At 48.5% G+C, this 24,355-nt stretch overlaps 1 protein-coding gene across 6 annotated transcripts in view; it reads right to left on the bottom strand.

Annotated features, from left to right (window-relative positions):
- The window catches only part of ZNF536 (zinc finger protein 536), a 414,729-nt gene that overhangs the window by 336,653 nt on the left and 53,721 nt on the right, over positions 1-24,355 (bottom strand). Inside the window, exons 2-3 of one of the 6 annotated variants that reach the window (XM_064489203.1) lie at positions 5,435-5,550; positions 4,676-4,803 (exon numbers count right to left, since the gene is read on the bottom strand). The exons of the other annotated variants lie outside the window; for them this stretch is intronic. The gene's annotated coding sequence lies outside the window, so the exon portion shown is untranslated. The remainder of the gene's footprint in view (positions 1-4,675; positions 4,804-5,434; positions 5,551-24,355) is intronic. 6 annotated transcript variants of the gene reach the window in all.

The raw sequence follows: 24,355 nt of genomic DNA, 5'->3' as shown, positions 1-24,355 counted from the left end.
AGGGTGAGTGTGACAGTGCGGGGCCAGGGGGAACAGAGCCCAGAACTTCAGGAAGAGAAGGGCTACCCGTGGGGGATGTGGACTGGGCAGGCTTCTCACTGGCTCCTGGGGAAACAGTGCTGTTGTGTGGCCAGGCTGGGGTTCCAACACTGTTTGGTGTCTACACTATTCAGGTGCCCCAAGCAGGATGAAACAGGGAGAAAACAGAAGAAGGGAGATGGGACAAGAGCCCTGAGAAAAAATCAGTCACCCTACCAGATTTCCTTGAGGGTCCTTCTTTCCCACTCAAACAGGCCCAGGAGGGGCCAGCTCTGCCAAGGAAGAAGTGCCCAGAAAGCTCTCTGTACTACGCAGCCCTGTAAGAGGCAGGGCAAGGGCTACTGTCCCCATTTCTCAAAGAAGAAAAGAGCCCAGGGAGGGAGGTGACGTCCCTGGTCCCGGGGACGTCAGGGGTGGACCCCAGGCTCTGGGCTCTCAGGATGTACAGCCCAGGTTCCGGGTCCAACTCCCCGCTCTCACGGAGCCCCGCAGCACACGCCCTCCCAGCAGCTCCTTTACCCCAAGTGCCCCTCTCAGATCGAGAAGGGGGAATCATTCAAAGTCAGAAATGTTTTTTTCCATTTTTTTTTTATTTTTTAAATTTTTATTTTAAACTGTTTCATACAGAAAGAAAAATCAGCACTCTTACAGAAATGCCGCAGGTCTGACTTAACCAAAAAAAAAAAAAAAATCCCCAGGAACCCTAGAAGCTGGTTTCTGTGGGAGCTGTGGATGTCCACCTGCAGGGCCTAAAATGTTCTACAGTTTGGGGCAGGGAGGGGTGGAGGGGAGGGGGCCGAGGAATCAGAACCAGCATTTCATCCACCCAGCTTTCATCTCTCTCGAAGAGCTGGGACTGCCCTCTCTCTCCCCTTCCACCCTTTGCCAGCGTCACCGTCAGACTCCTCCCCCAAGCCTGGGTCATACGCATGTCCTGGGCCCTCCAGGGCCCATCCTCTCTCAGGTGCCTCCTTTCTCCACCTGCATAATGGCAAAAAACAAACTGTACCCAGGTGTTCAAAACTATGGAGGGTGCACCAGTGGTGAGATGTGAGACCTACTTTTTAAAATTTTATTTTAATAGTTACACATTTGCCTTCATGTGTCTCAGATCAGCTCCTCAGATCACTGATTTCACAGACACTGTTAGGATAGGGCAAACTAAGGCAGGGGAGAGAGGGGCAGAGAGAGATGAAGACAGAGAAATTAATATAAAGGTGCTTCAAAGAAAATATTAAATAATAGAAGGACATGGAGATGGCAAAAAAAAAAAAAAAATTTTGAAAGGGGAGTAAATTAAGTGAGAATCATCCTGCTTGGGGCACCTGAATAGTGTAGACACCAAAGAGCTGAGAAAAATAACACCCGAAAAAACATGATGCTTTAGGGAAAAAATATTAAGAATCATCCAGGGGAGAAAAATCAGAACTTTGACTACACTTATGCTATGGTTCTGTGTTGGTTTTCACTTGAACTGCGCAGGGGGTGGAAAGAGGGAGCCCTCGACTTTTCCAGGGGCAGGGTCCAGTCTGAAGGGCTGCCGTCTGAGGCTCTGGGATGAGATGGGCCCCCGGTCCCCTCCCGCCCTTGCTGAGGGCATCCGAAAGACCAACACGGCCTTGGGATGCTCAGAAAGGCCCCTCGTGATGCGATGCAGAGGCTGACGAGTGGGATGACCACTGCCCTTCACGCAGGGGGTCCCCCCAGGGCTGTCACCTCCAGGGCCCAGGAAGTGAGGGCTTTTCTGGGGATCTGATGCCCAGGCCAGGGCACAGAACAAGGAGTCTCCTTGGCCAATCTTTCCAAAACCCCGTGGACATGGGAAGCAACCTGGGGCCAGCGACGCATCAGATAATGAGGAATGGGCTTCACCAAGCAGCCCTCTGCCACTGCCCGTCATGATCCCAGCCTCCCTGTGGCCCATTATCTGAGTACTTGAACCCTGGATAACAATGAGTTCATAGAGAATGAAAGTGCTCGGCGTTAATTGTCTGTATTTAGTCACGCAAACAGAAGCAATGGTCTGAGAATGGCTAGTTAGCCGCTGACAGCCTCAGCTCCAGAGCCGGCTCCGAGGAGCGGTTACAAATTGTTTTGATGGAGACTCTACCAGAGCAGTAAATTTCCTCTTAAACCTGCTTGCCTGGAACAAGTTTTCTCTCCTTACTTCGTCTTCGTTCTTCCCCCCTCCCCCCACCCCGCTCTTCGCCTTAAATGAAATTCCTGCCGCTGCTAATATCCAACAAATAAACATCATTAAGAAATTGAAGGCACTGAAAGAATGTGTGGTTTATGTTAAATTTTCCCCTGTCAATCAATTCTGCATGTCTGCATGAGACCGATGATCGTATCATCATGTTAGTTTGCCTGACTTGTTCGGCACAAAGAAGGTGGGAACATTTTCTCAAGCAGGGATGTCAGCACTTGGAAAATCCATCACCATCTGTGCTCGTTTTCTGAAAGGGAGAAAAACAACCCCTGTTTAAGAATACCCCAGAACAAATAAGTTGAATGTTTGAAAATAAACCACAGGGTCAAAGAAACTTTATAATGAAACGGGAAAGCAACAGTATTGTTCTCTCTTCATAACGCCGGGCTGGTCTACCTTCATCTGCTGCCGCCTTTGCTCTAAAAATAGATATTAATAATGCCCACCGAAAGACCCGCGCCGTGTGAAATGCATACAAACACGTTATTTTAAAAGCATCGGGCCTCTCTGGCAAGGCAAGGCCCCGAGGGCACCTGCGAGATGGAGGTCTGTCCTGCTCCCCCGTCTCCCAGGCTTCGGGCGCAACACGCGGCGTGCCCCTCCCCGCTCTGTACCGCATCCCCCCCCTCACTTTTCCCATCTGAAGGGGAGCTAGAACCCTAGGGACCCCCCAACAAGGTGCTCACTCATTAAAAAAAGGCAAAAAAAGGAAAAACTTTCATGACCAAACTTCTCAAGCAAAGCCCTTCAAAGCCTCCATGAAACGGGTAGAGACGTGAAGGAAAACACGGCTCCCCTTTAATAAACTTATAAGCCCAAAGCATTTTGATCTAATTTTTCTTTCTGTATCTTGCTATTGTACTTTGTCATGAGGAGGACTCACATAAATAATGTAGTGTTCTTATGAAAGTTTTTAAGGCACCAGAGTTGGACAGCAGTGTTACAAATGATATCCAACACAAAGAATATCAATTAATCAAACGGTAAAACACTACAAGAACTCACAATACACAAATAGCAGAGGGAAAGATAAATTGATTTTTGCTGCAGCACTGCGCCTTTTCAGCAGCACAACTGTGTGAAAAATACCAGTTAAAAAGTGTGCTGAGGCAGCAAAACCATTTAATACTCCACAAACAGTTATCTAAGGCAACGTCCAATAACCAGACAGTACAGTAATGTGACCTACATACTAACAAAATCATTTTTAGACACGGAAGAGACTCCACATTCGCCCATTTGATACCAGTTAGATAACCAGGATCTTTTTCAACCCGCCCGGAAGTTTGATTTTTTCCCCCCTTTTGTCCATTTCTACCGCTAAAGTGTGTTCTCAGAGAGCATTTAGAACCTAGAAAGTGATCAGAAAGCAATTAGAAAGACGAAGCAAGTGCTTTTCTCCCTAAGTTATTTCACGACACTGGCCACTTCTCAAGCCTCTGCATTTTCATACCATCTTTTGCTTGTTTGTTTGGATTTCTTTACATTTCTCCCTTGGTGCCTCCCAGTGGACTCCTCGTCTTGTTCAAAACTTTATCCCTAAAACCAGCATGGGAAATGCTTTCACTTGTCAGAGGACCCTTCTCCTCTGCACATGTCTTTAACTCCACTGTTGGGAGATCTTATCCAGGGCAGCAAGCTGGGGGCGGGCAGAGGGGGGAAGCTCGGAAGCAGTGCAACACTTCAGTGTAATCCAAGTGCCCTGTGAGGTGGCCAAAGACCTATGGTGCAGCCCACTTCCCAGGCAGTTATGGGAAATGGCAAAAAGCAAAGAAGCACAAGAAATAAGCTGCTAGGAGTCAAGGGTAAGCACTCAGCCAGATGTGAGCCCCGGTGTGTCAACAGAGAGATTTCCAGAGGCTTACGGTTCCCCGGCTGTCCAGAGAGGAGTGACCCTTAGGACTCAGGGGCCAGAGGGGACTCTCACAGACCTTCTGGACACTCCTCCAGTACCTGACGATGGACTGCAGTAATCAGTTCTCATTTAATCTCACTCAGGGCCTCGAAAGTTCCCATCTCCCCCTCCCTGCCATGGAGCAAGAGAACCAGGATGGCACCCAACTCAAGAACTCCTCCCCCATGGGAGTTGAGTGCCAGCTTTGTAAGTCCTTTAAAAAAAAATCTTCCTTTTCTAAACCTTTCTCCCACCCCATTTCAGTCTTCAGAACTTATGACTGATAATCCTCTTTGTTTCAAGAAAAGCACGGTTCATACAAAAAAAAAAAAGTTCACGAGATTACATGGAGAGATCGCCAAGTCCCCCCAAAATAATGCCATAGCAGTCAAGTTCATCTCAGTCCACATTTTGAGTCTTTTTCGGGTAATGTCACCCTTTATGCAGCAAGCTAATAGAGAAAAACCGAACACCTCTCTCCTGGAAATGCAGCAGGTAGGAGCCCAGATTCTGCTCTTGGTTCGAACACCCACCTCCAAAGGTGAGAGCTGGCACCTTGCTCGCGATGTGCTTCGTAACTTCTCCAGGACGTCGCCATCCATCCGCCAGAGCCCGTGTTAATACAGGCCTTCACATAATGAATGGTATACTTTGCAGATTTCTGTTTCCAGAAAAGAATGATTTAATATCATAAAATAAAGCTCCAGACCTCCATGCCAATTACTGTGTTTAAGTCATCGAAAGCCACCCAGGAAGGTTAGGGGAGCATGCCAGTGTTAAAGGAATGTGTAACCCATCTGCAAAGAGAGGCCAAGCTCTGCTGCTTTCCGGGTAAGCAGAGCAGCTCGCTAAAAGCTTCAACACAGTGAGAAGAAAATGTCAGACACCACAACCTTATTGCATGGGCAATAAACACGAGCCAATAACTAAATCATTGTCGCCGGTTTTACTTGTGGGTCAGGCTGAGAAGTACTGAAACACATAATCAAGTTCCTACTGTATTTGAATAGAAAACGGAAAACCACGGAGATCGCAGTCTACTGATGATTCCGAAACACTGCAAAGCCACGAGGAACGTGTAGGGAGAAGGGGGCTTTCGGCTGACTGAGTGAGGGTGACTCTTGGTCGAACTGGCAGAGTGGGAATGACAGAGACGAGGAAGCCCACCTTCGTAACTAACCTGTCAGGCGGCTTCTGAGAGTCTGCTCTCAGGCCCCAGATGGAAGTTTCCAACGAGGAAACAATGAACATCTCCAAAAATTAAAAGCATCCCGCACGGAAGACCAACGTACCTGAGGGTACAGATGGCTGTATCTTTTTCTGCATGTCCTCTGGCCCTGGGAACGGTGCCCACCTAATCACAATGTTCTCTGAACATGACGGCCATGCTTCATTCAACAATGGCTAGCTTTTTTTTAAAAAAAAAAAAAAAAAAGAATATTTCACAGATCTATCAGAAAAAAAAAAAAAAAGGTAAGGTATTTATTTTACCATCAAGTGTTTTGCAAAGCTATAAATATATATGAGGGGACTAATTGTAAACTTCTTCCAGAAACCCAAATCCAAATTCACGTTGCCATATGAATTCAATGATAATAAATTACATCCTTCTAAGTAAAGCATCCACTGTAATAAAACACCCACCCTAGAGAACTCAGAGGCCCTAGTCCCAGCGAAAAGGATTCATGCCTTTAGAATTCTGGGCATATATATTATTTTTCTGTCGGTTCTCTTAACTTCTCTCAATTACTGATGTTCTCTGTGCAATGAATTTTCCGAGGTTTGATGTGTGATTATGGCTATATTTTTATCTATATGTTCCGTGGTTCTTGTACTTAAGCTTTTTGCTCACAAATCCTTTATTAAAAGTACTAAATTGTAAAAAGCGCATTCATATTTCATTCAGCGTTCCATACAGCAATGTGAGTTTCTGCAGCAAACACAGCTGCATAGAGAAAGTTGCCACAAAATAACACACTTTGACTATAGATCTCCACTCTTTGAACATTTCAGCTCAGAAGTAACTTTACTGGAACCAGATTTCCCAGAACATTCCATCTTCTTCCTAACACAAACTCATAACCACCTTTTCAGTTCTCCAAATCAAAATCTTCTTTTGGTTAGAGGTTAAAAACTCCCTCTGAATCTCGTGCACTTTTAGGCAAAAGCTGAAAGCAAACCCCTGGCCTTTTCAAACTTGGTTTGTCCCACACTGAGACCCTGATGGTTTTCATTTGTTCTATCAAACCATTAGAAGTAAGAGCCTTACAAACCCAACACATACACTTCCATCTGACAGTCACAGGTCTTTAGATCTTAACTTGAAATGAACAAGCAGAGGAAAGACAATAATCTGGCTGTGGGGTCAGGGCCCAGGTACTGAGCCGGGAAATGGCACAGCAAAGGGACAAGACAATGGGGGTTGTCTTGAGGGTTCCAAGGTATCAATCAATTCAAGCCAACAAGAGAGAAGAGGAACTCAAAGCTGAAGACCAACCAACATAAACAAGCATCTCTTTACAAAAAGTCTCTCCGGGGAAGGCACACGCAGGCCTGGTCAGCTAGCAAGCCACTGACCTTTTGAGAAAAAAAAAAAAAAAGGAGTGTAGAATTAAAACTGTCAATAAGGCAAAACAATTATCCAACACACAGATTTCATGAACAAATGAATAAGTGGGTGACTAATGTGAGCATTTGTGAGTGGTAGTCTGCATAATAAATGAAGCTGGTATTAAAATTTGGAGGGAAAGAAATGTGCGCCTCTGTCAAATCAAATCAGCCCGTATGTGAGGACCTGCCCGTGCCCGGCCCGGGCTCCATCCTCTGCTGGACAGAGCGAGGACGGGCACTTGACAGTGCAGGCCTCTGCCCACTCTCAGTGGAACCCTCCTGCCTAAAGCCAGCCCCTGTCAAGGAGGGGCTGGGCAGAAGCCCGACTTGCGCTGACCCAGTCCTGGCTAGAAGAGTCCTCCAGGTGACCGAGGTAGACCCCTGGACCCCAACCCTGAGGCCAGGCCCGGGTCACCAAAGGATCCCCACCTGGCCAGGAGAACATGGGGTACACGGCAGGCCCCACCCAACACAGAGCCCAAGTGCCACTCTGGGCCTCCAGTGTGGGGGCTGGAGAAAAGCAGAGGAAAAAAACCCCAACCACAGCTTCTCTGCGAGGGAAGGGGCTGCGGTGCGGGATGTAACTTAGGGGCTTGGAACTAAGGCCACTGAGCTGCCTGAGCTGAAGCTCCCTGAGAGCTCCGACCACCCCAGTGCTGGCTTCAAGGCACACCTCCCTTCACAAAGCCCTTTATTTGCTAAACTGACACAGGGCTCTCCACCCCTCCCTCCCCAGACAAGTGAGGTTCTCAGGGCACCAGTTCCCCCTCTGCAGAATCTCCACTCCTAGCAGGTGCTCCCCCCACCCCCTGGCCCCTGCAGCAGCTCAGGCTTATAGAAGTTTCCTCCTCTTCCCTGTCTAGAGCCGGGAGCTCACACCATCCATCCCATTTGGGAAACCAAGGCCCAGAAAGAAGAAAGTGCAGCCTCGGGCCCTGAACTGAAGGCCTCCTGGCCCCCTGCCTTCCAGGCCTCAGGCCTCCCCAGTCTTCTTGGGCTACTTTTTTTTGGCTCTTACTGGAAATTCTGCAGAGCTTCAGATGAACAAATGTGTTGGGGACAGTCATCTGTTTGCCCCAGGCAGTCTCCCCGGCCCAGAGGTAAGGGGCAGCCAGGAGCCCTCCAAAGGGCTCTTCCTCTGATGGAGGCATCTCTGCCACCTGGCAGGCCCCTCCAAACATGCCTGTGCTCCTAGAACTCCTCTCCAGCCCCATGCGGAGAACTTGGGCCAGTCCGTTACCCATGATTTCCCCAAACTGGAGGATGATCAAGGCACAAGCAGAGCCTGTCAGGCTGGTTGCTCTGTGGGAGGCAGTCCCCACAGCCTTCCGGCCCCATTGCTTTCATTCTGGACCTAATGGGAGCAAAGCACGGCTCAGGTCGCCTCCCCAGTCCGCCCCAGCTGCTGGGAAAATCACTCCCTCCCTCCCCCTTCACTGGGGACAGACAGCAGGGGTCCCTGACCACCCACCAACCGGGCTCCCCCTTGTTGAAGCAGCAAAGTGAGGAGGGCAGGAGCTCGGTTACACATCTGGTTCCAGCTCTGACAAATTCTCAGGGCCTTAGCTTTCTCGTCTGGAGAACGGGGTAATGACGTCCTCTCCCTCCCTTTAGGGACTTCTGTAAAGCTCACGTGTAGCAAGCATAAGGGAATTGGCTTTAAAAAGTATACACTAGTTTCTGCAGGGCAACCCTAGGATCTCAAGTTGTGTTTCCTCAAAAGAGGCCCCAAGACAAAGATCAAAGAGGAGGGGGCTATGTGTGGGAGGTGATCCCAGAAGTGCCAATGGTGGGCTAGTGAGGAAGTCGGGAAGGAACGAAGGAAGCCAGTACGAAGGAAGAACGAAGGAAGCCAGGATGGGATAAGGAGTGGGCTAGACTGAGTGTAACTGGACACCCAGTTGCACCCCGGGGGTGCTCTGACACCCTGAACAGGACCCACCCCAGGCTGTCCCACTGAAGAAGTGAGGAGGCTGGGCTCCACCCGCCAGCTCCCATCACAGAGTTGGCAGAAGCATTACCTCCCCGCACTTCTGGCCTGCTCTCCCCGTGGGTCATATACACTCTGGTGGCAGGAGCCAGACACAGAGAGACAGCGAGCCTAGGCAGAGTCTCAGTGCCTTAGGAAATAGCCGGTGGCTGTGTGGGCTGAGGGGCACTGACACTGTCCACTACACCTGGCTATATTCATGTCAAAAAACAAACAGATAGCCAGACTCTCTCTTCATAGTTTGTCTGCTTTCCAGAGAAACTGCATCCCTAGCAGATCATAGAAACTTAGTGAAAAAGAAACACTTTTGGAGGCTGTCCTGGAGTAAGTCTCCAGTCAGCCCACCTCTGTCCTCCACCTTCAGCACTGGACCATCTCTTCATCACACAGAACCTGTCATGGGCGCAGATGCACCAGCACTGACCTAACCGGTGGGGGAGGAGCAGGCATGACTTGGACGGGGTCCTGCCCTCCAGGAGCTTGGGGTCATGTCTGAGAGACAGAGCAGGCTTGATGACAGTGAAGACACAAGTGACATACCCTGTCCCCTTTCCAGGAGACCTGGAACTTCAGAAAACCCTCTCTTCACCCAGAGCGCCTGGGTGTTTAAAATTGATACATAACCAAAGGGTCTAGAACCAAAATGTTTGCAGGTGAAAACCTCAAGGGTCCATAAAACCCACTGAATCAGAACCACTGATTCTTCGAGCATCCCTGCTAATGGAGGTTTTCCCACGTTGGTATTCCAGCTCCCAATGTCAGGAAAAATTATGCGAAAAATCACAGATAAAACAGAGAGTTTATAGTTCAGTAGAGAAAAAAAGTATGAACTAAGAAGCTACAGCACCAAGTGTGACATTATCACCCGTCCCTCCTTTGGCAGCCAGACCTGGTGAGCAGCATCTGATGCACCCGCCCCGGACACACTGAGTGTTCTCTGCAGGCACCAGGGGTGCAGGGCAAGGCGAGGGAGGGAAGCACAGCCCTGCCCGTGGGAGCAGTCAAGGGAAGGCAAAGACCGGTCTAGGGACAGGTCAGTCTCATGGAAGGGGATGTGGGCTCCGAGGAGGGACACTCCAGCCCAGGCCGCTGGGGAGTTTGTGTGGAGGATGGGGGTGGGGTTGACCTTCCAGACAGAAGGCACAACAAAACGACCCATCAGGAAGGTGGAAGTGCGTGGGGCGTGCGAGGACCAGCTAACAGGGGTCGTTAGGCCAGTGGCTTGTGGGCTGCAGCCTGACCTTCTGCTCTAGACAGTCGCAGGCTTCAAGACAGGACACCCAAGACTGAGTTCTAGAGCTGAGTTCTAGTCCTGTGACTCCCTCAAAGGCTGAGTCCCAGGACTTGCCTGCAGTGGAGTTAGGACTGGAACTGACTCCTGGTCCCAGAGCATTTTCCGTGTGACCGTGGCCTTGAGTCCTCCCTCCTCCAGGACAGACAGAGCTGACCACCTCCCTCGGGCTTTCAGAACATCAGTTCAACTTGCTTTGAGGCTTCTGAAGAAACTGGGCCCCTCTTTTCCATCACTACCATGGTGATACACTTACTAATCTATTTTAGAACGATTTCCTCTGCCTTACCCCCAAATCCTCTTATTAGTGATGGAGAAAACACTGTATACAAATAGTTACTATAAAAAAGTATTTGGATAATATGCTCAAAAGTGCTCTACATCTTTCCTTAGTGTCAGTGTCATTTCCATGAAAGCAACTCAGATTCTGACACCTTGACACCAGCCCTGCACAGCCCTCCATGCACCCTCCTCAGCCCGCAGAGCTGGGGCTGGATTCACCGGGCACACACAGCACCTGGCAGGGGCTGGTCTGCACCCTGCCTGCTAACTCCCATATTCCCCAGGCTTTTTTTTTTTTTCGGCATCATACATTATATTTAAGTCTCTCCAGCAATACAAATTTCAATTTGGCCAAGCTCTTTAATATTAATAGTTGTCAATCCAAATGCAGAGTGCATAATAAAAAATTTAATCGAAACGAATAGCTCACATATTTCTCTACCTCCTAAATATAGTTACCAATTAGACAAAAGATTTGGTTATATAACTTTGTAGAATTAAGGCCACCTACTAGAGACCACCAGTTCGGGCTGAGAAAGCCAAAATGCCTGATTCCATTCTGTTCATCCCTCTGAGAGATAAAGCACCTATTACCCTCTATGTTCCTTTATTCATAGGCACAAACTGACTACAGGATTCACAGGCATGCAGTTCAGGGGAGACCTCAGAGATCACTTATAATCAGCAGTTATCACTAACGATAAAGCATCATTTCTACAACACTTGACAGTTTACAAGGTGCAGTCACTGGACCTGCTCAGGTTGGGGAGGGCAATAAGAGCAGCACCATGCCCATCACCACCCCATTGCACAGACAGGATAACTGAGGCTCAGAGGTGGCAGAGAGCTGCTCAGCGAGCCGCAGTCAGAGCGGTCTGGGAACCCAGGGCTCTGACCCCAGGCAGGGTGTGCTCACCTCGCCTTCCTGCTCCTCAGACACAAAAGCACCATCAGAGGTCATTCTCGTTTCACGTGAGAACTAAGATTTTGCCCGTTACCCTGCTCTGTGCTGAGAACCCGCATATCGCCACTGGACCAGGACAGCACCAGTCCCCAGAGCCTATCAAAACGGCACAGCCAGAATGCCTCCTCTGGAGAGGCAGGGATGAGGACGTTGCCATGTGACCCCCAAGGGCCTGTCGGGGAGTCCCAGAACCACAGTTCCAGGGTGACCCCTGACCATCCAGCATTTCAGAGACTCACTGAGCTGGAAGGGACCCTGCCTCTCCCGTCAAATCCAACCCCCTCATTTTGCAGCAGCAACAGAAACAGTCCTGGAGACCAAGGTCACGGAGCTGCTAGTGGCAGAGCTGGGATGCGAATCTACCCACATGCACACTCACACTCATGCGCACAAGCGCTGAGGAGTTCTGGGAGTCCCGGGTACCACCCTGCCCGGCCTGGCTCCCCAGCTGTGGTGCATCCTACTGGGCACTCGGGGTATTTCTTCTGCAGACGACTCCAGGCCCCTTTCGTGAGCTGCTCTGGGCTTGGCCCTGAGCTACAATGAGCAGGAAGTTTAAATGAAATGGCTCCCAAGTTCCCTAAATGGTTTAATAAAACATATACTGACTGCAATGTGCAGTTTATAGTGGCAAACTATTGCCCCTCAGTTGGGAAAAATGACCTCCAGTTGGCAATATTACTTTCAGCTTCATGATTCTAGTCCGCTGTTGGCCATTCCCTCAACCCACCGGGCAATTCTTTTCCATAACAAGGCCGACGGCAGCCTCTGCGTGCATCACGGCCGAAGGTGCCTGCACAAGGCACATTCCATGATGAGACAAAAGAAACAGCGGGCAGATGACACTGACACACACACACACACACACACACACACACACACACACACAGAGACAAGAGGAGCGCTGCTCGCAGAGCAGGCAGACACCAGAAAGTAAGTGTAGGACATGAAGAGAGATTCGAGGACATCAAATGATCCTGACTCAACACCCCTCGGCACCGAGATGGGCAACAAGTTAAACAGATTCCGGGGGAAATGCCTGAACTCCACAAACGGTCCTGGCATCTGCCGCCGTAAGACAGAAAACGCAGGCAAGGTATAACGTGAATTTCTAAAACTCTACTAGGTTCATAGCAAATAGCTATTAATAACACTTCTAATCACACGTGCCATTTCCGGTATTTGGTGTGGAAAGGTTTTGCCTCATCTGAAAAAGTACTGGAATCTGACTGCCAGAAACTCATGACCTTTTATCCTAAACTGTGCGTTGAGATGGCTTGTTGAGCTCATTAGTATTATATGGTGAATTAGATTAGACATTTTATGATTTTTCAAAAGAGGCTTTTTTGATATAAAAAAAAGCAGCAATTTCCTTTTTTGACATTTTTCATTTTTAAAGTAATAAAAATGGCACATGTGTACCATGGCATAATGGATTAATTAAGGAATATTATGTTTATCCTAACTCTTAACCGAGTTGTACATCTTCATAACTCACTCATAAAAATTAATGCATTATCTTATACCTCGGGACGACAGACCTATTTTTACCAAACCTGCTCAGAATACATTGTGCTAAATTGGATTATTCTGAGAAGTAGTGGATACCATCCTCTGATATCATCAGTCCAAAATTATATTGTTATTTTAAAAAACTTTATATTAATAGATATATAAAATCTAAGCCTTCTTCCTACAGTGGCTTTGGATTGCCAGGCTATTCTGGCTCAGAAGATCAAACTGCTCCCTCCACCTACACTCACAGGCAGCCGACTTTATGTCTTCTCTCATCCACAATGGATTTGTTGTTTAAAAAACACATGCATTGCCTCGGAAAACCACTGGACAATATTTTTTGGCTATTTCTTTGTGTCTTGATGGTAGATGGGAACATAAAAGGATATTCATGCAAGATTCATAAAGGCCCCAGATTTCTAAATCAACAGATGAAAAATCCCTAAAAATAATAATGTCCAGATGTTGCTTATTTAAATGAGCTGTTGCCATTTAAGGTTGCCAATCACAGAAGTGATAGAACTAGTGAATTTCAAGGTACCCGTAATTTACAGAAGATTATAATTTTTTATCAAGGGAGCACCCAGGGCGATTAAAATCAGCAGTTTCAATAAATACAAATGATTCTCTCACGGAGGCTACCTTTATAACCCTGGCCTCACACCACGAAGCCCACACCCTTACACACTGCAGATTCTCTGTCTTTTCTAGGCCCCCTTCAGGGGAAAATGTAACTTGCCAGCCCTCAAATGCAGACTGTTTTTAATGTGCTAGAACCTCAAAATTGGAGGGACTCTTAGGAAGCGTGGAAACTTAATTTCTCTTTTTATTGGTGAGAAAATTGAGGTCCCGGGAAAATGTTTGACCCAAAGTCCCTCCGCCAAGAAGAAAGAAAGAAGCTACTGTCCTGGCACCTTCTGGGGTCCAGGCTGGGGCACTGTCCACCCACTAAAGTTTAGGTTCGGGGTTAATATAATTCCACGCCACCGGCATTGCCAAAGGAGCTTGTGACGAATGGAGACTCCCAGGCCCCTTTGCAGACCAGTACGCCTCCAGCTCAGGGTCTGGGAACCTGCACAGGAAACAAGCTCTCCCAGTAATTCCACCAGGAATCCCACCACCACAAGGGGTTCCCAGTCCACGTCTCCCAGATTCGTGAAGTGTCTTTGCAGTGAGACAGGATGAAGGCGTCAACAGACCATTCTTCTGTAGTTGACGATGTCAAGGACCCCACCCCAGAGCACCAGCATTAGGAAACTCTCACTCCAAGGGCCCCCAGGAGAATCTGTGCCTGTGAGACTGGAGCTGGGGTGGCAGACAGAGCCCAGCCTGATACATATGAGACGCCGCTCTGAGAAACCCGGGAGGAGCCAGGTCAGACCCTCGGCTTCACTGGTGCTCAGCGCTGCAGGTCAAGGTAGAGGAAGAGCACGGTCCCTCTGCACAGCTAGTGATGCATGTGTGACCCATGGGGGACACCCTGGGATACCCTGGGAATGCTGCCTCTGGCTCAGATGCAGCCTAGAGGCTGGGCATGTGCTGAGGCAGCTTGGATTTCCGATGGGGGTACAGATTTAGCCCACTATTCTAAAGAGAAAGGGGTGCCGGGAGGACCTGGTTGGTTTCCTGGAGGCATCAGGTGTAGGGGGAAAACTCAACTCATAAAGCACACTGTCTGCAAGGCCAGGAGGCTACTGCCTGGCGTCTCAGCTCCCCACGCCCCATATATGGACTATATAATGAAGCACAGAACCCGGCCCAGGCTGCTCATTCAGCCTCAAGACAGGGCTTCCGGAGGGACAGCCTCACCCCGAGACATAGCCACTCCTTCACCTGAGCTGTCATCCAACTCTGCAAATGCTCAGATAACACCTGCCTGTCTCATCTTTCGGCTACATCCTCATGCTGCCCTGCAGAAAAAAAAGAGTGCACCCCACCTCAGAGGATGGCACCTGTTTCCCTGGCGGGAGGAAGTTTTATCTCCAATCCCACAAGATGCATCTCCATTCCAGAACATGTCGGCCACCTGAATGGACCAATCATGTTAAAGTTCAGTCATAAGACCCCCAAAGGCTCAAAAAAGAAGCGTTTTGGGTCAAATGTGTTCTATTAAGAAAATCGCTTAGGTAGGAATGTTGATAAGCTGGATGTAAACTTTCCCACATATATCTTTGCCAGGCATACTAAGATATGATGGAATTGCATCTAGAAAGACTCCAGTAATAAGGTGTCTCATAACATCCCAGCTGAGTTTCCAAGTCAGCCTTTCATTAGACCCGTCTAGTTGAAAGTGGAAGATGAAATTTCAACAAATTGAAGGGAAGGTGCTTGGGTCCGATGCACACAGGGAAAGCAGCATAGTTCTGGCCACTGGAAGGGTCTTTGCCGGTTGGGGCCTCACCTCTGCTTGGGGGGGCACCTCAGACACCACCCTCTGCTCTCACGTCTTCCCTCTGCAGCCAAACACCAGCTCTAAACTCTCAGGCCCAAGTCACATCAGGGGGCCCAGTGCCAAGTGCGAGAACAACAGAAGGTGCCTCAAACAAGGGCTAACGGATGCTGTGGACCCCTCCCCCAGGGCCCGATGCCCCGTGGAAGACCACACATCCGTGTGTGCCTCCCGTGCCCCCAACCTCTGACCCGCATGCGCCGGGTGAGCAGGGAGAAGCACGTGCTCTAACACAGCATCTCAGCAAGAAGCTGCTGTGCTGGACACATCCTGGTCCCCCAGGGCTGCCGGGGCAGAGAGCGAGCTGAGGGCTGGCCGAGCCAGCAGTCTGCGGTGAGAAGCAGCAGTCATAGTAGCGGGACCTGGGGCCTGGAGAGATCCACCAGCCCCCGTCCCGGGATGGTTCCCGGACACTTTTGCACGTAAAGGAAGGAAGAGGGCTTTGGCCAAGAGGAAACTCACTGGCCAGTTACCCCAGGAGGCCTTGGCCACCTGAGACTGTGATCAAGGACAGCCACAGTGACTTCCTCTGGGCAGCCAGGGGCCCTGAGTGCTGTCACCTGGCCTAGGCCTGTCATCTGGGCAGTGGACACAGTGGACCTGTAGGACCAACGGGCCTGCTCTGCTCTCTTCCCCAAATGCCTGCAGGACAAGTCTCGGCCACCGCACTCCCCTGCCCTTACCAAGAGCGATGCCTGCGTCCCTCCAGCCTGAATGGCTGCCCCTTTGCATCTACACTCTCTTGGTCGGGGAGGCAGCAGCGAATACTTGGGATACACACAAAATGGGTATTGACAGGACTTATTTCTTCACAAGGTCATTACAAGCATTCAATGAGATCATGCACATACAACCAGAACAATGCCTGGCACCTGGAAAATAGTCACTAGGTACTAACAGCCAACACACTTTTGATTTCACCGCGAGCTGAGCTGCGGAACACCAGGCCAGGGCTCCCACACTCGGAGGCCTCCTGGGAGGTGTGAGCACTCAGAGGCAAGGCGGAACACAAAACACCTACTGTGTGACAGGGCAGGATTCGGGGCAAAAGAGATCACATCTGGCAACAAAGAGGACCAAGGAACCTGCCTGGTTTTCCTCTCAATTGGAGAAGAATAAATACTCATCATGCCCATGATTAAAAGTCTTGCCTTTAGTTCAGAGGTTTGCAAACATTTTTTTTTTCTACCCACCAATCTTTTTCCAACGAAAGCTGACCAAGGAAGCTGACCGTGTAGAACAGATGCGCACGGAGTGACCCTGGTCGGAGGGGCTGGTGTCCCCTGCAGCCTCCGGCACCCACTCCTTTGTGGTCTGTGTCATGACCAACAACTTAGCTGATGACATTAGACCAGCGGTCCTCAAAGTGCAGTCGCCAGACCAGTCACGTCAGCGTTGCCTCAGAGCTTGTTAGTAATTCAAATCCTTGGACCCCGCCCCAGACCTTTTGAATCAGAAGATCTGGGTTGGGACTCCAAGTTGTGTTTTCACAAGCGCTCCAGGTGACTTTGACGCCGGCTCAAGTTGGAGATTCCAGGTGCTCCTCCACCAAGGGTGCACACCCAGCTACCCGTGAGCACCCACGCACAACATCTCCCCACAAGGTGATTCCTGATTTGACTGGTCTGGGGCGGGGTCCAGACATTGGTGGGTCCTGGGAGCTCCCCAGGCAGATCTGGTCAGCAGCCACCGCCTAGTCCCTGGCCACTCTCAGCGCCATCAGAGGAGCAGTAGGGACCTGTAAAGATCTCTGTCCCCCAAACCTACTGAGTCAGAATCCGCAAGTTACCAAGATCCCCTGGTGGGTTGTGTAGACATCCCTGACACCCTGGTCTAGGTGGTTCTGCTTAAGACCTGGAAAGAACCTTAGACACCACACGATACAAACCACTCAGCCTCTGGATGGTCACCTAGGCCACACGGCCTGAGACTTCCTAGGTCACCCAGCTGCTCAGAGCCAGCCCCCCCACTCCCAGGCTGGCCCTTCTCCCAGTCCCACACAGCCTCCAGTCAAGCACGCTTGCCTCGACCTTCCCTCTGAACCGTCTCCATCCTTAGTCCCTGAGGCCTCGGAGGGGAGAAGGGGTGGAGCCTGCCCTCCCCCCACCAGAGTGGTGTCTGCGGGTGGGAGCGGGGCAGGGATTCCCACTGACCATTCTGCAAATCTCCAACAGCCCTTGGTGGTGGCGCAGAGGATCATCACTCACTATCTTTTTACCAGAAGCCTGATAATATTTGGGATGTCACATTTCTAGAAACACCAGTCCCATTTAAATACACGCATATCAGGGCCTGGAAAGGAGAAACAAAAATTTGGTGACTGATTCCAGCACGTACCATACTTTTATTGTGAATGTTGTCTCCACTTATATTTTGTTAAGGAACAAAAACTGTACCATTGAGCCTGGCTCACTGACATAAGAGCTTCATTTTGTGTTAGTAACTGTGTTTAGACATGAAGCAATCCACACACAATCCACACACATGAACCTGAGGGAAAGTTGATTATCTTCCTGCAGTATTTCAGGAAGAAAATAAAAAATGGCTTTAATGTAGGGAGAATTCAACACATACACCTCTCCATCACCAGCCTGACACACACACACACAGACACACACACGATCTCCACCTCCCCATCCAAAGTTCCCTCCCTCCTGGGCTGCAAGATCCTCCGTGTTGGGGGCCACATCCCACCACCACTATTGAGCACAAGGACCCTCGATACAGGCTTAGCTGCCAGGCAGCAGAGAGACTGAGAGAAAGGAAGCCTGAAAAAAAAAAGGACACCCAAAGGCAGAGGAGTCTGTGGGCCAAGCCACCGCCACCTGGCAGGCAGAGACCAGGACCAGGCCAAGAGCCAAACTTCATCTTTAAACAGAAACAAAATTCATAGATATCCCCGTTTCCCAAACACATGGGCATATGTTATCACTCATTTCTCCCACTGACTCTCAGGCACAAAGCAATCACCAGACGAATTCCCGCCTTGAATTTCTACCAAGCACCTACTCGGTGCAGGCCCCTTGCTTGAGGCATCACCATAAATGTTCAGGGGTGGAACTCAAAATCCAAAGTCATCGCTCTGTTTTCTTGCGATGTGCTAACATGCCGATCACGTTATCATCCTACAAGTCAGATCATCACACTTTCCTTTGTACCAAATGAATTGAGCCAAAAAACCATTAAAATAGGAGTCCAGTTCTGCCGGGCTTAAATCACAACCAATATAAAGCCTGATGCTGAAACACGGCAGTTCCTGGGGGGAAGGCCACGCGTTCCCAAACATGAGAAAGGAGGGCCCATCTCTCTGCTTGAGATGGACACAAGACCGTCTGTCCCCTGGAGCCCCAGCATCTCCTAAATACTTGGATGGAGAGATTATTTCCGTGATGCACACAAATATGTAAAATCAACTCAGACTTTTCTCTCCATGGATAAAAGAACTCGCTTTGTCCTCTGTATGGAGAAACATCAGAAGGTTCCTAATACCAAATCCACACATCCTGGTGAACCAAGAGGGTGGCAAGGAGGGGAGAAGGCCGAGAGAGACAGTGTCTGGTCCCTCGTTAGCAACAGCTGACCATCGGAGCCCTAGAGGCCAAGAGGTGCCCAAGACAGTCTCTGGAAATGGGAGAGCCAATTTCCATGTTCAGAGAAAAAGATTTGGGGTGGGCCAAAGATGTCTGTGCCAGGATTCATGCCAAACAACAGGTGGTCAAGAGAATGAAGGGGAAAGAATTCATCAGCACATTCTCCTGTACACCCAATACCCTGGTTTTCTTTCCGCTGGGCTAGGGAATAATTCACTTAAAATTTTTTTTTCTTTTTTTTATTATTATATATATATTTTTTTAATGTTTAGGGGGGAGATAATTAGGTTTGTTTTTTTAAATGGAGGTTCTGGGGATTGAACCCAGGACCTCGTGCATGCTAAGCACACACTCTACCATTGAGCTATACCCTCCCTCCCAAAATAATTCACCTTTTTTAATGCAAGAAGAAATTATCGATTGGCTTAGCTTTTTTTTTTTTCCTAATCCTAAGGAAATGCTGTGCATGTAGACACACAGGCATCCTGAAACTATTTCCTTCTTCAGCACAGCTGAGAGCTCTTCCCGCCACAGAGCAGAAGACGCAGGTTTTGGAATCTAAATATATGAAATAAAGGGAAGCTGAGCTCACCTCGCACCTCCTCCTGGCTTCATTCTCTGCCTCAGTTTGCCACCTCTCCCAGTGACAGCATCAGATCTGAAAATACTTACAATTATTTCCTCAACTAGACGCTGACCTCAGGCTTACTGGAACCCCAGTAAGCCCTCCATATGAAGAGCAATCTCCAAATGGTTACATTTAAAGTGATGGTGACAAGTGCATGGGGTCAGCCACATGCATCCTGGTTTGGCCATTTTCGTATGTGTGACTCATGCAAGGAAGTTATCTTTGCTGAGCCTCGGTTTCTTTGTCTGCAAAGTGGGTTGCTCAGGGGATTAAACAAAATAAGGGGTAGCAAGTTCCTCCCACAGGGCAGGATTAGCCAATGTTTTCTGTAAAGGGAAATATTTTGGGCTCTGCAGGGTACACGATCCCTGTCCCAACCACCCTACTCTGCCGTTAAGAGCGTGAAAGCAGCCCCAGCTGATAACGTAAATGACCGGGAGTGCCTGTGTGCCAAGAAAACCATATCTAGGAACGCTGAAGTTTGAATTCCATATCATTTTCAGGTGTCACAAAACATCAGTTTTTTCTTTTGAATTTTTTCATTCATTTAGAATTGGAAAAGCTGCTCTTTGCTTGCAGCTAGACAAAAACAGGCAGAACCACAATGAGATACTACCTCCCACCCATTAGGATGGCTACTATCAAAAGGAAACAGAAAATAAGTGTTGGCGAGGATGTGAAAAAATCGGAACCCTTGTGCACTCTTGGTAGGCATGCAAAGTGGTGCAGCCACTATGAAAAATAATACAACGGTTTTTCCAAAAACTTAAAAACGAAATTACCATATGACCCAGCGGTTCCACTTTTGGGTATAGATCCAAAAGAACTGAAAGCAGGGTCTAGAAGAAATATTTGTACATCCATGTTTATAGCAGCATTATCCACAACAGCCAAGAGGTGGAAGCAACCTAAGTGTCCACTGATGGGTGAATGGATAAACAAAATGTGGTATGTATAATACATACACACACACGCACGCACGCACGCAAGCACAGGAATACTATTCAGTCTTAAAAAGGAAGAAATCCTGTCACCAGCTACCACATGGATGAAACTTGAGGACGTTATGCTAAGCAAAATAAGCCAGTTACTGAAGACAAATATGGTATGATTTCACTTTAAATTCATAAAGACAGAAAGTAGAATGGTGGTTGCCAGAAGGTGGGAGAGAAGAGAATGGGGAGTTATTCTTTAAAGAGTAAAGAATAGTATAGAATTTCATTTTGGGAAGATGAAAAATTTCTGGAGAGAGAAGATGGTGGTGATGGCTGTACAACTTAATGCCACTGACTTGCACACTTAAAAATGGTCCGGATGGTAGATTCTACATTGTGGGCATTTTTGCACGATTTTTAAAGTATTTTTAAATGTTAAAAAAACAAAACAAAACAGGCAGAGCGCCAGATGTGACCCACAGGCCGTGGTTTACCGACCCTGGCGTAGGGACTTAGAGCAGCACAGGAAACATCCCCTCAAAATGTAAAATAGTGGAAAGGGTATCAGGGTTCCCGGTGAAAAGAGGGCTTAGAGGCAAATGACATTTCTGAGATTTACTCATTCAGGTCTTTTCCAAGCACCCACTCGGGGGCCAATAAGCATCCCGGCATAGACACAAAAATAGAGAGCGAGGCGCTCCACGCCCTCCTGCACAGCGCGGTCGGAGGGACGTGCACTCTGCACGTGTGCGGACACGCCCCAGGGTGCAGGGGGCGGGGTTTGGGAGGGGAGGGGCGAGGCCACCCAGGCACACCCCGCTGGCTCGTACGTGGAGGCGCACCCTCCTTGGAATGGTCAGTGGTCTCGTCAGGGACGGAAAAGTTCAATGACTACAAGGGTGAGTTTAATTATATGTTGTCTCTGACTAGCAGTGGTTACTGATGGTACAATTACACATGTAATTTATCAGCAAGATACTTGCATACATAATAAACCAAAAGCAAAACATCAGATTTCAGTCGATGCTAAAAATACAAGATTGGGCCATGACGCAGAGCCATCTCACTTGCAAGGGGTGGGAGAGAAAAGCCACGGGCCTCCCCCTCCCTTTTAAGAGCTGGCTGTCCCCACCCGCCATGACCACGTGGCATCTACCCCAGGAATGCACTCCCCAAACACCAAGTAAATCCCAAACCCCCAGTGGTGTGTCAACAACGCTCCTTCCACAAAGGAAGCGGGATGGGCAAGCTGACTTAGGAAACTCACCACCCGCTCTGACGTTCTCTGAACTTGCTAACCACAGTCCCCAGGGGTGCCGGGAAGACCGCATGCCTGGCAACGTCTCGGGGTTCCAAGCTCTGCTATGACTATGGGAGGAAAAGGCTAATTATCTAAAAATGGCCTATATGTTCTTTAATTTTGAATAAAGACAGAGAAAGAGAAAGGGATGACTAAACAGAGAAAATGAACACACTACAGTAACAGCCACACACATTTATTGACTGCCTTCTTGGCGCCAGGAGGCGTTATTTTAAGCACATCATGTGGATTACCTGCGTAATCTACTGCGTTGTCGTTACTGTCATTCCCAGTATACAGATGAGAAGACAGAGGCACAGCAAGGTAATCCCCTGACACGTGGTCATACAGCTAGTGGGTGTGGTGGAGCCAGGGTTCCAACCCAGGAAATCTGGTTCTAGAGTCCATGCCTTTGCCAGGTTTGAAGGCCATTCATCTCTCTCTTTATTATTTTCTTACTGGTATTGCTATGCTGTCCATGGTGCAATCATTTAAAAGTGGAGGAGGGGAGGGTATAACTCAGTGGTAGAATGCACGCTCAGCATGCATGAGGTCCTGAGTTCAATCCCCAGTCCCTCCATGAAAATAAACAAACAAACAAACAAACAAACTTAATCCCTCCCGAAAAATAATTCAATACTTTGAAAAAACAATTTAAAAGTCAAAAGGAAGAGCGACTTTTTATCCTCATCACTGGGAACGAGATTTCCAATAGACTGGTGCCCACTGTGTGGGACCTGGGAACCCCGCCACCCAGAGCCTCAGCCCGTTTCTCCTCAAGGTGGTTGACCCCATCCAGTCCCAAAGAGGTCAAGCATGGCGGAGCTGAGGAGCACACACAAGAGCCTCTAAAAGAACATGAAATGCACTGTAAATTACAGAGTCCTGCCCAGGAGACAGACTACGAGTCATCGGGACAGGAAGTCTTCTGAGGCTTATAAATTCCTTGCCCATGTCCCACTTTGAAAGAGGTCACCCTCCCCTACTCTGCCTCCACGTCTTCCACCCCAGTCATCTGTGTATGTGCCCTTCTGGATGTTGAAAGATACTTTTACAGCAAGGCATCTGTGTGGTTTCAACTTACGGAGATTGCCTGGCACAATCTTAGACATAGTTCTTTTTTTCTATTTTAAAAACTGGATTGAAAGAAGAGCTAATGAGAATATCTTTCTGTAACTGACCATTCTGATGTTTAAAAAAAAAATGTTTGGGAGGGTAAAGGGTGAAGAGATGGTAAAAGGGGGGTTTCATTTGAACTACTGGGCCTACCATTCTAAGGGTCTGTTAGGGTTTGAGATAGAGTCCCACCCATCCATCCACCCATCCATCCTTCCAGTCACCAAAGTTTTATTGAGAGCCACTATGCATGAAGCACCATTCCAGGAATTAGGAAGGTAACACTGAACAAAATACACAAGGCCTTCCTCACTCCAGGTTTACCCTGGGATAGGGGAAACAAACCAGAAACCAGTCAAGAAGCGGGCCGCCAAAATGATTCCTCCACCAAACAGCACAATGTATTTGAAATCCTCTCGCACAAAGGTAAATCAGAGCCATTTCTTCATTTGTTCTTATCAAGGATCAGTCGTAAAAACAAACAAGAGTGTCTTCTATGGAAATGCTAACAGCGCAAAAAAAAAAAAAAAAAGGTATTCCAATGTGCAGAATCATTTGAGGGCAAATACTATGGCAGTATTTTTACGACAAAAGCTTTATTTCTCGTCTTCTGTATCCTTGATTTAAATATATACATGTATGTGGGTGCACATGTATCTAGATTCAAGTATTTCAATACAAATTTTGTATTCAAAATACTTTTCCTGATTTCAGTTGATTGCATATTTCGAGCCAGTGTTGCAGCAGTAATTTTTGTTCTGAATCAAAAGCAAGGATCTCTCTCTCCCTCCCTCAGTCTCTCCCTCCCTCTCTGTCTCTCCTGTGCTCAACAGCCTCACCTTCCTCCCCCACCTTCTAGCCCTAAGAAACCCAAATATTCAAGCTGCTTTCAGAGCTGAGTGGTATCAAGGGCGAAGCCTGTTTCTCCCCATGCATTTTCCTGCTGAAGGTTTTGGGGGGGGGGGGGCCACGGGGGCTGAGGTGCTGGCGAAAGCCACGTCACAAAGGCCCCAGGATAGAAGGACATTCCTTCCCACTTCGATTTTGAGTGTGTAATTGTTTGACTGCATCTTGCCCGCACTACAATAATGTCATCTTTGGTTGACACAGATTTTTAAAGCCCTTTGAAAAGGTGGAATGTTATCAATCACAAGCATGATTATAATGGAATTTAAGTGGAAGAAGCTAAGATTCAGGCCCTCATGTGGGCCAGGCTCTGTGACAGAGCAGGAGGAGAAAGAAGCAAGGGGGCTGCATTTCAGCCAGGAAAGGATGCCATGTGTGGCCGTCACCCACAGATCTTCTCTCCCACAGCAGAAGATGTCCCAAGAAACACCAGGAAACTCTGGAACCCCAACTGGACTTCACACACACAGCAAAAAAAAAAAAAAAAAAAAATCTGCTTATGTTCTTATCACAGTAGACCACTGGTTCTAAGCAGGGATGCTGTGCGCCCCAGGAGACACTTGGTAAGTTCAGGAGACATTTTTGGTTGTCACAATGGGGGGAAGGGGGTTCACAACTGACACCTGGTGGGCGGAGG

The sequence above is a fragment of the Camelus dromedarius genome, chromosome 9, assembly GCF_036321535.1.
Source record: "Camelus dromedarius isolate mCamDro1 chromosome 9, mCamDro1.pat, whole genome shotgun sequence".
NCBI classification, from domain to species: Eukaryota; Metazoa; Chordata; class Mammalia; order Artiodactyla; family Camelidae; genus Camelus; species Camelus dromedarius.
This window is presented reverse-complemented; position numbering and strand designations above follow the sequence as displayed.